The sequence below is a fragment of the Oryctolagus cuniculus genome, chromosome 11 (genome assembly GCF_051225735.1).
Source record: "Oryctolagus cuniculus isolate XC-2025 breed Fujian yellow rabbit chromosome 11, ASM5122573v1, whole genome shotgun sequence".
Taxonomy (NCBI): Eukaryota; Metazoa; Chordata; class Mammalia; order Lagomorpha; family Leporidae; genus Oryctolagus; species Oryctolagus cuniculus.
This window is the reverse complement of record NC_142877.1, coordinates 95415828-95430851: the sequence shown is the minus strand read 5'-3', so window position 1 is coordinate 95430851 and position 15024 is coordinate 95415828. Positions and strand designations below refer to the sequence as shown.

Sequence of the window (15024 nt, the reverse complement as noted above, 5' to 3'; positions counted from 1 at the left end):
CAAATCTTAAGCTGAGAGCTGGCACTGTGACGTAGTGGGTAAAGCCGCCATCAGCAGTGCCAGTATCCCATAAGGGCAACTGTTCAAGTCCTGGCTGTTCTACTTCTGATCCAGCTCTCTGGTATGGCCTGGGAAAGCAGTGAAAGATGACTGATGGCATATTTAGTAAAAAATTTAAAAAAAGCATTTCCCTACAAGGTAAATGATAAAAGAATGTCTACTACTACCACTTCTTATGCTGCATTGCACAGTCCTAAATAGCATTAGTATTAGGCAAGATAGGGGCCTGTGTTGTGGTGTAGCAGATAAAGCCAGCATCCCATATTGGCACTGGTTCGAGTCCTGGTTACTCCACTTCTGATCCAGCTCTCTGCTATGGCTTGGGAAAGCAGTAGAAGATGGCCCAAGCCCTTGGGTCCCTGCACCCACATGGGAGACCCAGAAGAAGCTCTTCGCTCCTGGCTTCAGATTAGCCCAGCTCTGGCCACTGCAGCCATTTGGGGATTGAAACAGCAGATGTAAGACTCACTCTCTCTCTCTCTCTCTCTCTCTCTCTCTCTCTGTAACTCTGCCTTTAAACTAAATAAATAAATCTTAAAAAAAAAAAGCTTAAGGTCTGTGAACCAGGAGAGTCCATAGCATAAATCCCAATCCAAGGTCAGGAGGAGACAAATGTCAAGCTCAGGATGTCAAGTCAGGATGGAGCCAAAATGGTGAAATCCTCCCCTCTGCCTTCTGTCCTATTCAGACACGCAACAGACTGATGAGGCCCATGCACACTGGGAGGGTAATCTGCTTTACTAAGTGCACTGGTTCAAGTACTAATCTTGTTCATAGATTGTTCATAGACACACCATTTGATCCAGTTAAGATGACAAACAGAATTAACCACCAGAATAGTGGGGAATGTGTGGGTGCTTAATCTATGATACTTTAAAATTTTTTAATAATTTAAAAAGTATCACAAGAAAATATTAAGAAAAAGAACAACAATATGAATGTTTGAAGCTGTGGAGCATTTTAGTATTTGAGCATATTTAAGAATCAGAAAAACACATTATAATTAATAAAAAAAAGCTTTCTAATTTAATGGAAAGTTAACCTAAAATGTAAAGTCCTTGAATTATATAATATATAATTTTACTTTTTGTTTTAAAATATTTATTTATTTTAGAGGTAGCATTACAGGCAGAAGGAGGGAGAGACAGAGAAAAAGGTCTTCCACCTGCTGGTTCAATCCCCAAATGGCTTCAATCGCCAGAGCTGAGCCAATCTGAAGCCAGGGACCAAGAGCTTCGTCTCAGTCTCCCATGTGGTTATTAAGACCTAAGCACGTGGGCCATCTTCTGCTGCTTTCCCAGGCCATAAACAGAGATCTGGGTTGGAAGGGGAGCAGCTGGGACTCGAACCGGTATACAAGTGGGGTGCTGGCACTGCAGGTGGAGGCTTAACCTACTATGCCAAAGTGTCAGTGCCATAATTTTATTCTTTATTTATTTACAAAATCGAGCCTTTTTCATATATTTGTAGGAAATTCTTTCTCTTTTTATGCATTGTCTTTCCCCATGTTTTGATCGGAGGATTTCTTTCTTAAGAAGAAAATTCAAGTCATGAAAAAAGGAACTCAAATTCCTTAAAAGCATATGAGGAAATATTTTAAGACAGATAATATAAGGCATTGGTTTAGCTGGCTCATAGCAATTGGTATGAGGGACATTCAACCCTAGCTGATGACAATCAGAAAACTGGCAATAATACTTTTGGAAATGTTAATATAACACTGGACCCTGTGTTAGAGTACGGCAGGCAGAGGCCTCAGATTTTCCAGGCATACTTGGCATTGGTCAAACCCTTATTAGAGTAATGTGATCCCGTGTCAGGGCTCCACCCTTTAAATGAATGTGGAGAAACTAGAGAGGGTCTCCCAAGACGAACTACTTAAATGATTACAGAGAAAGTCAAACCAATGAAGGAAGATTAAGGGGATTATATTTATTTAGTCTAGAGGGGGAAAAAGCTAAATGGTGAATAGTTAGCTTCAAGTTTACAAGAATATGAGAAAAAGATCATCCTGAGGAAAGCTACATCATTCTATTGTATAGTAGACAATAAACTAAGAGGAATATGGTTAAATTGTATGAAAGGACTCTAATCACTATTAGGTCTCGCCAGACTTCAGGGTAGACTAGCAAAGAAACAAAGGAACCCCTGTCTTTGTATATCTTTTTGAGCAATTTAGACAACTGCCTATCTTGTGGCTTAGTTACAGAACAGCAGGTGGCTGAGTCCTTGATTAGAATTATAGGTTTATAAAGTCCTGGAACTGAAAAATTGCCTCAGTAGATTAAAGTTACTCATTTATATGTTTTGTAGATTTCTGTTGCCACACGCCCATCAATAACATATACAAAGGAAAATATAGGATATGAAGCGTTAAAGGTAGAGTTCTATCACGGTCATGTGACTGGAACTGTTCAAAGTGTCTGCTCAGATAATATGAACAGATCTTAATTGTATGATAAAACAAACTTGTGTATTGCCGTGTTTCTTAAAATTTGTTAAGTTACAGAAAAATGTGAATCTTTTACCCCCAAAAATGTGTACAGGTATGAGAACTCCTCCGTGACATCTGGGTCCCCAGATTTAGTGGCCACATGGAGATAGAGTGGTATAGTGTTTTTTTTTAATAGCAGCTGTACTACTTATGTTTTTATCCATATTGAAATCCTTTTCCACTTCCTTGCATTACAGTGTTGAGAACTTTAGTGAATTTGTTCAAGTCTGTTTACTCAGTTCTAAAATGGGACTGCATCTTCTGGATGAAATATTTTGATGAAATATTTTGGTGAAAATCATTAAATAACAGAGGTAAATTAAAAGAAAAAGGGAACTGCTTTGGTCCACAGCAGATGCTATAGGAAAGTGGTTTTACAGTTGAAGTTGTGATCCATTTAAGAGTTTGGTAGTCAAATCCGTTCAGTGTGTCATAAATGATGTTAAAAAATCAAATTAAATAGAAAATATTCATTACATTTAGGAACTATAAATATTTATTTAATTCTTTATTATTAATATTTTTGTGTGTGTGGGAGTATTGTGGAGCATTCATGTACTAGATAGCAATATAAAATACTTCTTATGTGGATAGATTATGGCCAAAAAGTTTATAGTCTTTATACTTTATCATTTTTGTTGTTTTATTTTATTCCTTTGTTTTATTTTCCGAGTGGTTTCTGTTGGATTAGCTCTGCCTCACATGAAAGGCAGAAGTCCTACAAAAATAAATCTCCATCCATCCCTTCCAGCCCTTGGCTCCATGATTCCCTTACATTTACTTCTACAGAAGTTACAAACCCTACAAGACATTGCATCATTTTTGTTTTAAACAGCCAACTTGCCACCAAATAAACTGAGGAGAAAAAAGAAATCTTCCACATTTATCATCTCTGGTGATCTTTATTGCTTCCTGTAAATATGAGCCTTTATCCACCAGCCTCCCACACTCTAAAGAATCTTTTTTAACATCCCTTGTAGTGTGGATTTTTGGCAATAAACTCTCTCAGCTTTGTTAATCTGAAAACATTTCCACAGTTGAAGAACACCATTGCTGGCTATAAAACTTCATACTGACATTTCCCCATCTTCAACACCACAAAGATTTGCATTACCTCTGACCTACTTTGTTTTTGGTGAAAAGTTAGCAAACATCTTTATCACCATTCCCCTCCTTTTCTTCACTTGTTGGGTAAAGATTTTCTCTTTACACTGGATTTTCAGCAATTTGACCATGCTGTTTTGCTTGTGTTCATTCTGTTTGATATTTATTGGGTTTCTCAAATCCTGGAGTAGATATGTCTTTTTTTTTAAAGATTTATTTAGTTGAAAGGTAGAATTACACAGAAATAGAAGGAGAGAGAGAGAGCGAGAGCGAGAGAGAGAGTGAGAGCTCTTCTATCTGCTGGTTCATTCCCCGATTGGCCACAATGACTAGATTTGGCCAGGATGAAGCCAGGAGTTTCTTCTGGGTGTCCCCATTAGTGCAGGGGCCCAAGGGCTTGGGCCATCCTCTGCTGCTTTCCCAGGCACATTAGCAGGGAGATGATTGAGCAGTAGAGCAGCCAGGATGCGAACTGGCACCCATATGGGATGCTGGTGCTACAAGCTGTGGCTTTAACCCATTGCATCACAGAGCCTGCCCCTGGGGTGGATATTTCTGATCAAATTAGAATGTTAGCTTTTCAAATCCTTTCTCTCTTTTTTTCCATGTGAGATTTCAATTGCATTAGATCATTTGATTTGATCACTCAGTCCAGGGTACTGAAGTACTTTTTGTTCCTTTTTTCCCCTTTCAATTATTTTCCTTCTTGAGATTCAGACTAGAAAATCTCTACTGACCTATTTTCAAGCCATTTATGCTTCCTTCTGAAATGTACAATTTTCTTGTATTAGTAAGAATCCACTGAGATTCAAATTATCTGAAAATTTGGGATTAGACTTCCAAAAGATGTAATGAGGAAAATGTATGTGAAGGGTAAAAAATGAAGGGCAAAAGAAGGTAAAGAGAATCTTCAGACTGGGATTAAAGGTGATCTCTGTCAAGGAGAAGGAAAGAGGACAAGCCTAGGACTGTTGTACAGGTCAAAAAGTGTTTTGCCAGAATGATGGGAATTTCAGTCTAAAGTCACCCATTGGAGAAGTCAAACAGCTTACTGGAATGGGCTTGCATTAATACCCATGTCATGCTCAGTCATTAGCAGGGAATGGCCTACCAAGGTTTTATCTTGGTGTGAATGCTATTATAGACAAAGAAAAATAATAGTAAGGGGATCGATTTTACTTACCACTGCAGGAAACTTAAACAGTACATATGTATGATTAATCTGTTACTTTTAAACCCATTTAATAATTTTTATTAGATATTCTATTTTTAGGATTTGTGTAACTTTCCATTTGGTTATTTTTTCATGTTTTTATTTATTTCCTAAAAAATCTTATCTCTTTATCTATTATTTCAAACATTTCTTATACTTTTAAAATATATTTATAAAATTGTTTTAAAAATTTTGTCTGCTAAATCCACAGTTAGATCATCTGTTGGTCTGATTCTATAGCCTATACTTTCTATTAAGCAAGGTCATATTTTCCTGTTTATTCACATATTTCATGACTTTTCATTGTGTTCTAGATATTATGTATAATAGAACAGAGGAGATTGAAGTACCTCACTTTTTATTTTGCTTATTATCCAGGCTATAACTTCTTCCATCTTTTGGTTAGGGTGAGTTACTAATTATTTAACTGTCATCTAGAAGAATGTTGAGTTGGTACTAGATCATAGCTTTAATGAGATTGAATTTACCTGTGATTCCTATACACCTAAGCTCCCTTCACAGATTTGTTTTGACCATGTCAGTGTTTTAACTAGAGGAGGCTAGGCTAAAGGTTCACCTTAGAATCTAAATCTGACATCTCCTGGGGTTCAAGCATCATGAAAATTAGACAGACATGTGATTATGTTCTTTTTTTCAGTCCGCCTTTCACTGTCTGCTTTTCACTATAATTAATGGGTTGGGACAGAGGAGAGCATGATTAGGTTGAGGGATTTGTTATTCATCTAAGGGGCTGTGTCAGACTCTGTTGAATAAGTGGTCATTGATTGCTCCTACTTCCCGCAAAGTTTTCTAAGCCAGAAGAGGGCTCTGTTGTCAGTCTAGATCCAGACCAGGTGCCCTGTTCCAGGTATGGAAACTTACACATTATCCCCAGTCTAAGCTGAGATTGATTACTGTCCCTGCAGTTCAATTAGTCAGGGCTCCTTTCATCTGCCATTCAGTCACAGACAAGTATGATTTTAAATTTGTTCAGGTTTTTCTTACCGTCACCATCTGTGAAGGTCTTTTGTATTTTGGTACATCTTACCCAGAAACAGAACTCTATTACTTTGATATTGTTTTCTCAGTACTGAGTAATTGAGCAATGTTTAAATTTATGTACTTTTTCTTTGCCTATTATTCTCTCTCCCTAGAATGCCCACTTCCTCTTTCTCTGCCATGGTGACCTTCACAAGAACCTACCTCACGTGCCATCTCCTTTGAGAATCTTTTCCAGAAATATTTTAGAGTAGGAGTCAGCACAGTCATATATACATATATAGTATTGGATAGTAAAGGTTTTAGGCTTTGGAGGACAGTGTAGTGTGCAATCTTCCATAGATAAGATATAAGTACATTTGTGCAGCTATGTTCTCATAACATTCAATCTGTAGAAAATAGGCTGCATTGTAGTTTGCTTCCCCCCTTCCTAAATAACTAGTAGACCTAGATTACTGTGTTTGTAAATTTTAAGATCATTGGTTGATCACTAGACTACTTTGAACTTAGTTGAGATGCACTATACTCTCCTTTTAGCATCTTGTATAGGACACACATAACTCTTTGATGAATAAAAGGGAGAAAAATGTGAGATGATGGTAAAAGTGGAGACACAAGAAATAACTGTATTTTGATAAAAATAATATTAGTGACTGTATCAGATAAAACTCCATTCTTCAGTATGTTAACAAAGATTCAGTTTTTTTTTTTTTTCTCATATCATATTGTGGAACAAACGACAGAGTTTGTTCCACAGAACCATTCAGGGATCCAGGTGCTTCCATCTAGTGGATCTACTAACTACTCTCTATTTTCAAAGTCCTCTCTATTCATCTGGGAAAATACTACAAGGATTTCAGGTCGAAGGTTCTTGTGGTCCAGCACTGGAAATGATATCAACAACTTTTGCCCACTCTCTCTTGGCAAAATCCTAGTCACAGCACAAGAAAGTCTGAAAAATGTATTCCAGCCCTGTGTCTGGGAAGAAGAGGGTAATATGGCTATTGATGAGTAGTCTAGTTTGGAATGCATTAAAAGGAGACAATGAAAGGCATAAAGCAATTTAAATGAGGAAGTATTCAATGGTGTAGAAGTTAGTTTTCTCTACAGATGTTTTCTGTCATGTACAAATTTATAAACTGTCTTAGATAAATATGATTATGTGCCAGTGTGGAAAGGCAAAAAACTGATTGGCCACTAACCAAGATACACTGGAATGTGGTGACAATCATATGGAAATGCACCCGCCCTTGGTCTGGGTGAGGTTCCTGGCATTAAGTTTGGTTGTTTTAAAACCTAAGCTACAATTATCAATCTCCCGAAAACAATTCCATCTTAATTTAGTTTCAATTACACAGAGTCTCTTTCTCAGTAGCTGCAATTAGGTCCTTCAAAATAATCCCACTAGACATTTCTCAGCATTATTAAGAAGAGTTCTTATCAGAGTTGGTGGGGAGTAGGAGTAGGGGTGGGAAGGTAGAGATCTTGAATATAAAAAGGTCCTTGTAAAGTCCACATGAAAGAAAGACATTGATAATGCAATACTGTGTGTATTTTATAATATTATTTTTGTTATTATTTCAGTTTATTTGTTGCAGTCAAATTGCTTATGGAGTTGAAATACCAGTAATGAGACTTGCCTAAGGGAGATTAATCCAAGAGACCTTTTCTTTATTAAAGGATTACAGACAAGCTGTTTTACTGGTGATATAAAAAAGGATTGCAAGTCCCTTCCAAAATTGTACTTTCTTTGAAAATCTGGTTTCAAGTGGGCTTTCCAGCAGAGTAGATAATTTGGAGATTGCTGCAATTTAGCATTAGTTCCTGGGCCTAAATTCTTGTTGTCCCTGTGGTGGTTTGCGGTGCAAATGAAAAAATATCTGGAATTAGCTTTAGGCTCCTGAGCTAAGACAGCTTAAAGGAAGCCAGAAAAAGGGTTGGAAAAGAAATCAAACCACTGCCCTTTCATTTACAGAAGGATGAGGCATCTCAGCCCAAGCCACATTCCTGAAATAGGCCTTCTACTTCTTTCATGGCAGCTCCACAAGCTTCTTACACTGTCTGACTCTCAATCTCAAAGCAAGGACACCAGCACTTCACAACTGCTGTCATGACTTTTGCTCCTAGGGTGTACCATCTGCCTCACTGCCATACAGTGTGGGTATAGTTGGCTTAGTAACCATGCCTAGAAGTTAGAGCAAGTTCTCATCATTTCTGGTTTCTCTCTTGTCTTTTCTCTGGGGATGCGTTATCTAGACTGACTCAGAAGGATGAACAGAATGTAAGTATAGTGGGGATGACTGATGGCTATTAATCTGTTTTTATAATTGTTGAATTTTCAATTTTTTATGTTCAAGGAACTTGAAATAAATCCATGAATGTAAAATCTATCATTAAAAACCCAAAATTTCATATTGTGTGTTATCAATTAATGACATGTTAAATTAAAAAACACATAATAAATAACTGATTGAGGTTTGTTTTCACTTTGGAAAGTGGAAATTCACAGGAAGAATTTTAAGAGAAGTTAGTCTACATTAACTGGGTACTTGGAAATACAATAACATTTCAAAAAAATCACAGTCTGTTACTGATTGAATACCTTCTTTGTCTCCAGCACTATTGTGATAACTCAGTAACATAATGGAAGTACTGTAATTTCCATTTCATAGATAAGGAAACTGAGGCACAGAGGATTTAAGGCTCTTGTATAAGTTTAGCAAGTAGGTTCAGAAACAGAATTGAACCATGGCTAAATGGCTCCCAGATACCACCAGATAATCTCTTTTACACTCCATTGCCTACCAGTTTGGCATATGCATCTCTTACACTGTGTCCCTTTACTTTTTTTTGCTGATTTTATTTAGATACAGTAATTTTTATAAAAGATTTTTATTTATTTATTTATTTGAAAGGCAGAGTGACATAGAAAGATCTTCCATCTGCTGTTTTACCCCCCAAATGATCACAGCAGCTACTTTGGACCAGGCCAAAGCCAGGAGCCACGAACTCTATCCAGGTCTCTTTTGTGGGTAGCAGGGACCCAAGCACTTGAGCCACCTTTGTCTGTCTTCCCAGGCACATTAGCAGGGAACTGGATTGGAAGCAGAGCACCAAGGCCTCTTAACTGGTGCTCAAACAGGAGGCTGGGGTGGCAGGCTGCAGTTTGACCCACTGCACCGCAGTGCCAGCCCCCATAGACATAGTTCTAAAGAAAATGGATTGATCCTTTTTCATGTGATGCCCACAGGTTTTGTTTACTGTTCATATAGCAGCCCCAGCTGCAAACAGAGCCAGGTTACCAATGGTGAAGGTGGTGCTATCTGCAGCCTTTGCTGAGAAAGGGTGTTTGGAAGAGGTCAGAAGGCTCTAGCCCATTGAAGAAAGCAGCCATGAAGGGTCTTCTCTCCAAATGCCCCACAGGACTCCAAAGCAGGTGTAAGAAACTTTGTACTGAGCATAATTAAATCACAGATAGCCACTCCCCCTCCTCCCATGGTCATGCACTCACACATACACAGAGTACATGTTTGCATTTTTGTATTTCATGCTTTAATCAGTTGAGATTTGCTGAAATTGTGCTTGCATTGAGCTAATGAAAATCATAACAGCTTAGATGTTTCTGCCCTTTTTGTTCAAGGAATAAGAAAAATAATGGTGTAGGACATGTAGCATAAGCAAGCTATAGGATGTGGGTTTTTCAAATCAAAAACACTGATGTCTAAGAAGTGTTCTGGAATGTGTTCATCCTGATGAAAGCAGTCTCTCTGCAGTAGAGATTGGAAAGTCATGTGCTTATTCTCATGTTCATGACATGGCTAATCAAATTTGCTTTGAAATGTTTTCAAGAGCCTGATTAATATTCTTTCCAAGTGATCTTCATTGGTAACAGATCATTGCCCTTTTAAAAATCATTTTTAATAGGAAGAAATAATCAGGATTTGAGTCTGAAGAAAAATATGAGTGACAGAAAAATAAAGTGGCAAAACTTTATTTTGTGAAACCCAGAGGGTAGCTATAATAAGATGAAACTGATTCATGGAAACACACCCCTCTTAAGGCAATTTTCCTAAAAGCAAGTACAGCAAAACAACAGAAGTGATATGAAAGTGTGACAGCTTTGTGTGTGGACACTCAGGGTTGTCCCTTATCCTAACAGCATTTTTTGTCTGCATTCCCTTAAGGTTGTTTAAGACTCAGTTTTGTATCTTATAATCATATGATATGTATATTTAAGCAATGGTTCCTGTAATACAGATTTAATAATAAGAAAATAAATGTTCTAAAATTTTTTCAAAGAAAAGACAAAAGTGGTCAGCATCTCTCGTTTAGAGATAATTTACTATAAATCATGCATTTCCTTTGTGCTTCCACATGTAACCCTTCTCCTTTAAGGAGTATTTAGAATGGGTGAGAATAATGCAGAAATTATTCAGTGTATGAAGTAAAACAAAAAAAGTGAACTACAAAATGCCTGAAAGTTCCACTTAATTCTAACTTTCAGTGACTTCTTGTTCTCTAAAGTCACAAATTGGGTATTTTGTGATTTTTATAAGCACAGATATCCTAAGACATTGACCTTGTGATAAATGAGCCAACTCAGCGATTCCATTTATTTCCCCTTAATTTTCTTTATTTTGTTTTATTTTATTTTATTTTTTGACAGGCAGAGTGGACAGGGAGAGAGAGAGAGAGACAGAGAGAAAGGTCTTCCTTTTTCCATTGGTTCACCCTCCAGTGGCCGCTGCGGCCGGCGTACTGCGCTGATCCAAAGCCAGGAGCCAGGAGCCTTCTCCTGGTCTCCCACGTGGGTGCAGGGCCCCAGGACCTGGGCCATCCTCTACTGCACTCCTGGGCCACAGCAGAGAGCTGGACAGGAAGATGAGCAACTAGGACAGAATCTGGCGCCCCAACCAGGGACTAGAACCCGGTGTGCCAGTGCTACAGGCAGAGGATTAGCCTGTTGAGCCATGGCACCAGCCCTATTTCCCCTTAATTTTCAATGAGAAAAAGGAATGACTTATCTAAGCATTTACCCAGTTGTCACTCTTATGGTGAGGCCACTTAAGAACTAGCTTGCCTGTTTCTTGGTTGATATACCCAGGAATTGCCATCAATGAATGCCTCATGTGTGTTTCTTAATGGACCATGATATTTTTGGTGTGTACATTATAATACATTTTGATTGTTTTAAACCATGGAGCTATTATGGAAAATTTGCTTTCTTCTGTATGGGTACATAGTTGGCTTTGAGTTCTCATGCAGATCACTCCTGTTACAAACATTCTACATAGGAACTAGAGAAATTCAGAACAAAGAGTAGTTCATCATATCCATGGTCATGAAACAGTAAACCATTTACATTTTTTGTTAAGTTTGAAAAATATTGTGTATGGAACCATTTTAGTAGTCCATGAGTTCTTATCTCCTGTTCCAAGGCTCTTTCATTGTATCACAAAGCTATAAAAATAAAGTGAAATATTTGCCAAGAGTAACTCAATATAACTCCTCAGATTACCAGAAGACCTTTGCAAATTCAGACACATTGGCACTTCAACTGTGCCTACTTCTGGCTTAAATGTGTTTCAGGGATTGCATGTTGAGATGTCTACCTGGTGTAACAAAGTCAGCTTTCCAGAAGTGACATGAGCAACTAAATGGTAAGTCCATATACAACTTAGAGTGAATGCTTGTTAAAGACTCAACACATTTATGTGAAGGGCAATATTTTCCAAAAATAGGAAGTGATAGTTGGTAACGTGATTGACCAATTACCAGTTGAAATTCAAGAATATTGAGGCAGGAGGGAATGCTTAACTGGAATTGAACTTGGAATAGAAAATATGCAGTAAAATGGCTCTTCAGTAAGATAATCCATAATTATAAACTGCAAGTTGTACATGAAGGTGGGATTTATGATCCTAGCAGACAACAAGGAAAGCTTCTGAAATGAATTCAAATAGTCCATGGCCATGCAGACCTGGGAGAAATGGGACTACACTTTGGTGTACTTAGTGCCCAAATCCCTCAACTTCAAGTATTTTTTAAAAAGACTTTTCAACTTTAGAGGATTTTGGCTAAGCAAGTTCTTTTAATATTTTTGGGTTAGGGTTTGAACTCCTAGAAATAAGTGTATGTTTTTGCTTTTCTTTCAAAGTCTGAAAGCAGGGAAGACATTTGTTCTGGCAGCTAACGTGCCTGCATCCCAAAGTGGAATGTCTGAGTTTGATTTCCAGCTTCAGCTCCCAATTCCAGTTTCCTGCTGGTGCAGACCTTGGGAGGCAGTGTTGATACTCCCAAGTAATTGAGTTCCTGCAGCTCAAATGGGAGGTCTGGGTTGGATTCCTGGCTCCTGGCTCTTGGCTTTGGCCCCAGGCCCAGCCCCAGCCATTTCTTTATCTCTTTCCCTCCCTCCCTAACCTCTTTGCTCTCCTTTCCCCCCACCCTTTCAAATAAAAAAAGCATATTTTTACAGATATAGAGAGGGGCATTTCTGATTTATCTATACTTGTATCTATTGAGCAATGAAGACACAGAAAACCTAAACAGACTCTGTGTCTTCTAAAGATGAGCAAAGGTATTTTGGGAAAAGACGAGGAAGAAAGACAAAGAAGGGAAATGATCAGGAAAGGGAGGAAGTAGAGGAGAGGGGAAGGGAGTATTAAGTAAGAGCTTGCCCATTAGGAGTTTAACTTAGCTTATGGATTTCATTTCATAAGCTTAGCAAATATCTTATAGAAACTATTTTGGTTCTTAATGTAAGTTCTTTATTGTTTCTCTGAATTGTTACTATCAAAATGATATTTTGAAGAGCTGTGACTATTCATATTTTATTATAAATCAACAGATAAAGCCCCTTTTCTCTAATTTATTTTCATTTCCAGAAAAAGAAGTCCTCTTCTAGTTGTCAGGAATCTATTCTTAGTTTCCTTCCTCTATAGTGGAATTCTCCTGGAATAACCAGCAGGGAGTTAAAAAGCAAGTGGACTGCAGGATCTCTCAGGTCGGTGTCGCAGAGGTTAGGCCACTGGCTTTGATGGTTGAGAATTCCATTTTCTCCCTTATGATTGCAATTGTGCCTTCCTGATGCTGTGAACTTGGATAGGCATGAGGGAGTAACTGATCAATGGGAATGTATCATTTTTTTTGAGTAGCTGAGTTCAATCAGATATAGTCTTTGTGAAGGAAAGTACATCAGCTATCTTTTTTTTTTGAAAGCTAAATTTATATTGGTGCAAAATATATTTGAAGCCCACATATAGTTTTTTCACAGTACATATTTTCCATAAACTTTTTGAAGACTCCCTGCGTACATGGATTTCAAAACATTTTTACCACAAATTCCATTGCCCATGAAATTTTGGAAATACCCTTTTATAATTTTTTAAACTTTTATTTAGTAAATATAAATTTCCAAAGTACAGTTTATGGATTACAATGGCTTCCGCCCCCATAATTTCTCTCCCACTCGCACCTCTCCCATCTTCCGCTCCCTCTCCCATTCCATTCACATCAAGACATTTTCAATTATCTTTATATACAGAAGATGGATTTAGTATATATTAAGTAAAGATTTCATCAGCCATCTTTTGCTGGGTTGTGCTCTAGTAACTAATGACCCTCAAATCTCAGGCTTAGAAAAGTAGAAGCTTTTATTTTGCTCATCTTAGTCAACATTGACTGTAGGTCAACTGTGGCTCTGCCCCTTCCCCTCCACACTTTGGGACCCAGGTTGAGAGAAGAGCCCCATCTGGGGATATGGTGGGTCTTATGTCAGAGGGAAGAGATAGAGGTGCTGGTGGTGGAGGGGTGTGGTGGCTAAATTCACAACAGCTCTCAAAGCTTCTGGACACATCACTTCCACACTCATTTCACTTGCCAAAGGAAAGCATATGGCCAGGTCTGAGAGACTTCGGATATTTTGAAAAATAATATAATACAACAGAGTATGAGATATAATTGTTGAATGTCTTATTCTCTATTGGACTTATTCTCTGCTGGGCAATTAAAATGCCAGCCTGACCCAGATCTTGCCAGTTTTTCTCATGAATTATAGTTTTGTACTTGTGACAACAAAGCACAGAAGCAGAGGAGCAAGACTTCTGAGTAAAATATTTTGTTGACACTCAGGGTGCACATATATTTCACAAAAAGGAATGTTATAAAGAGCTCTTCAAGCTATAACCCAAGACTCATCTTCTTCAGGAAGCCTTTGCGGATTGGCCCAATAGTCTCCTACTTTCCAGTTCTTTTGATGACAGCCTGTTTCCACTGATCATACTCCATCAATGATCCTTTCTATGGGAAATAATGATGAACACATGTTTTATTGCTTGTTTCTCCTATTAGAAGTTGTCGAAAAGTGGAGACTGTTATGTAGTGGTGTAAAAGTCACTGCCTATAAATTTCCTTAGAATTGTACCAAACCCTATCTTCATTATCTTGTTATCTTCCCAGAATGAGAAAGTAATTTTAAGATCTTTAATCACTCAACTTCTCCTACCTCCAAGGTATTATGTAAAACATAGGTAGCATTCATTCATCCACTCAACAAATATTGAGTGCCACATGCATTAACCTAGGTGCTGAGTTGGGATATTAGGTACTCAAAGTTTCTGCTCTCATAGATCCTACCTTTTAACTGAAGTGGCTCAACTGAATAATCATGGATATTGTTATAAACAGTGATAAATGTCAGGAGAAAAAGTTGAAGAGTGCTCCAAGAACACACAGGTCTTTATTTTCTATATCTGTAAAGGCTTTCCTGGGGAAATAGCAGTAAAGCTGAGATCTATAGGAAGAGTTTCAGTTAGCTTAAAGAATGAAGAAAAGAGACAATTAAAGGAGGTGCAAAGGCCATGTGCCAAAGCCCTGAGATGGGAGAGGGAAAGAAAGGCCATGGGAGGGAGCACTTCAGTCAGAGCAGCTCAAGCAGGGTCCTTTCACTTAGGACGTGGTGTGACAGAACTCTGGATCTTTATCCGCTGAAAAGTTTTTAGGAGGGAGTAACAAAATTTGAATATTTAGGTGTCACTCTGGTTGTCATGTCAAACATCTGACAGTGGTGAACGGGGCAGTGACAGAGACAGGAATTTCTGCTCAGTGAAAAATTGGCAACTGAAATGGGGGTAGCACAATTAATTTAAAAAACATT

General features: G+C 38.0%; 1 long non-coding RNA gene across 2 annotated transcripts in view; it reads left to right on the top strand.

The window, feature by feature from the left end:
- Positions 1–15024, top strand: part of LOC149123571 (uncharacterized) — a 429948-nt gene that overhangs the window by 247545 nt on the left and 167379 nt on the right. The window contains exon 2 of one of the 2 annotated variants that reach the window (XR_016216903.1): positions 11460–11530. The exons of the other annotated variant lie outside the window; for it this stretch is intronic. This is a non-coding gene — a long non-coding RNA (uncharacterized LOC149123571). The remainder of the gene's footprint in view (positions 1–11459; positions 11531–15024) is intronic. 2 annotated transcript variants of the gene reach the window in all.